This window comes from Electrophorus electricus, chromosome 1 (assembly GCF_013358815.1).
Source record: "Electrophorus electricus isolate fEleEle1 chromosome 1, fEleEle1.pri, whole genome shotgun sequence".
In the NCBI taxonomy this organism is placed as follows: domain Eukaryota; kingdom Metazoa; phylum Chordata; class Actinopteri; order Gymnotiformes; family Gymnotidae; genus Electrophorus; species Electrophorus electricus.
In genome coordinates this window covers 12,524,768-12,526,678 of record NC_049535.1, presented here as the reverse complement: position 1 = coordinate 12,526,678, position 1,911 = coordinate 12,524,768, and the positions used below count along the sequence as shown (strand labels likewise).

Here is a 1,911-nt window from a genome sequence, read left to right as displayed (position 1 = left end):
AACACCCCCCACCACTCCCCACCCCCTGCAAAAAACAACAACAACAACAAAATGTAATTGTGCAAACAGTTGATATGTTTATAAATCCCACTGACAAGTCAATGTTTTGATTGCCTTGTAGGTGATAACCATGTAGAATATAAATCTTAAAACCAGATGTTTTCAACTGGTTATTTAGGAACCCAGACTTCCCAGCAGTATAGGTGGACACCTAAAATCTATTATCTAATGTCATAATATCCACTGGCTGTTGACCCTCAAACACGAGAGAACTGATACAGGGAGCACTGTTGCCAATCTACTGGTCCGCACTGGGAACATACTGGGAGGATACTGGGAGATGATCTCACAGGGCCTGAAAATGATTTCTCTATATGTAGTGGGCAGTGATCACGAGGAAAGGCGTTTGTGGGAGTCACGTTGGTTTGATTTGGAATACCACACTGCCTTTGTTAACATCTTTAAGTACTTTGTCAGTTTCGTGAGGAATAGTAAATACTCAGAAAACCTTACTGGCATAAGTAATGTAATAGCAAAGGACTGAAATATCAGCAATATTATCTTGGGCCACAGTTGTTGAGAATACAAAAATATGAAATATCGATTTTTATAGGATTTTTAAAGATTATAAATGTCTTTATTTGATCATATTACCTATTACCTATTACCTATTGTTGCCTCCAGCATAATAGTAATGAGGAGAAATATTTTACGCAGCGCACACTAATAAAATGGTCTATGAATGTATCTCCCACCCAAGGAGTGAGAAGATTAAAATGCTCCAGTTAGAACCGGAGATTAGGACACTTGGAAAAAGATGTGAGAAGATAAATAGTGAGTTTACAGTCTTCATAGTGAAGCTATATGTGGTTGGAACAGCCACAAGGAAAAATGTTCTCTTCCGATATCTCAAAAACAACTTCAAATTATTCTGAACCATCCTGACCCAAACAGGCTGGTGGGAGACAGACATCTGGCACATATTTTAGGTGTGTGTGTGTGTGTGTGTGTGTGTGTGTGTGTGTGTGTGCGTGTGTGTGTGTGTGTGTGTGTGTGAGAGAGAGAGAGAGAGAGAGAGAGAGAGAGAGAGAGAGAGAGAGAGAGACTGACACTTCCCAACAATGGTTATTTAAGTGTTTATTTTAGATACATTTGTATCTACATTACTAGATACATTACTAATTGCTTTATTTAATAAACTAAATCCATTTGATATACTTGCATAAATTGCTATTCTACTGAAGTTAGCTTCTTTGGTCTATAGTAGGCTTATTTAAATATTGCAAACTTTAATCTGTCGTAGCCTGATCCCCGTAAGTACCGTGCATGAAGCATGCAGGCGTGCGCTCTCCCCTGCACCGGTATCCCGTCTCTGCAGGACGCGCGGTACCGTCTCGCCGCACGCGCTTGTTTCCTGTCCAGTCTCTATAGGACGCGCGGTACCGTCTCGCCGCACGTGATTCCAGAATCATAAATCCAGTATGGCGGCGTGTGACAGCGGACGTTTCCACACGGGAGCCGAGCGTACGGCGTCTTAGTCGCTGAGCAGTCCCGTCCGCCACGGTAAGGTAAGCCGGCGGCCACGTCGGTGCATTCGCGTGCTGGTGGGATGTTTTGCAGAGTGAGATGCGGAATAGCAGCGCTACCGCGCGGTGTGCAACTACGGTGCGAGCAGAAATGACAGCGCTCTGCGAGTGCCGCTTCCTTTACGAGCGAGCTGGCGAAAAAACGTTTCGTTTTTTTATGAATGGGAGGATTAAATACGACACGGCGTTGTGTTCCAATGGAAATGAGCGCGCTTTTGGCTTACAGCTTCCATTCAGTGGTGTTGTGTGATTTGTTTAGTCGCGTAGTAGAGCGAAACCATAAAGAAACGTCGAGGGAAAACGGTCCGTTTCGCACGCTGGGAAT

At 43.7% G+C, this 1,911-nt stretch overlaps 1 protein-coding gene across 4 annotated transcripts in view; it reads left to right on the top strand.

Annotated features, from left to right (window-relative positions):
• Nucleotides 1-1,487: 1,487 nt before the first annotated feature.
• LOC113583690 (histone deacetylase 4-like) overlaps nucleotides 1,488-1,911 on the top strand; it is a 57,351-nt gene continuing 56,927 nt past the window's right edge. For 3 of the 4 annotated variants that reach the window (XR_004776702.1, XM_035531900.1, XM_035531908.1), the window contains exon 1: nucleotides 1,488-1,563. The gene's annotated coding sequence lies outside the window, so the exon portion shown is untranslated. Of the gene's footprint in view, nucleotides 1,564-1,687 lie in introns of those variants that run through there. The other variant, XM_035531903.1, reaches the window with a different exon arrangement.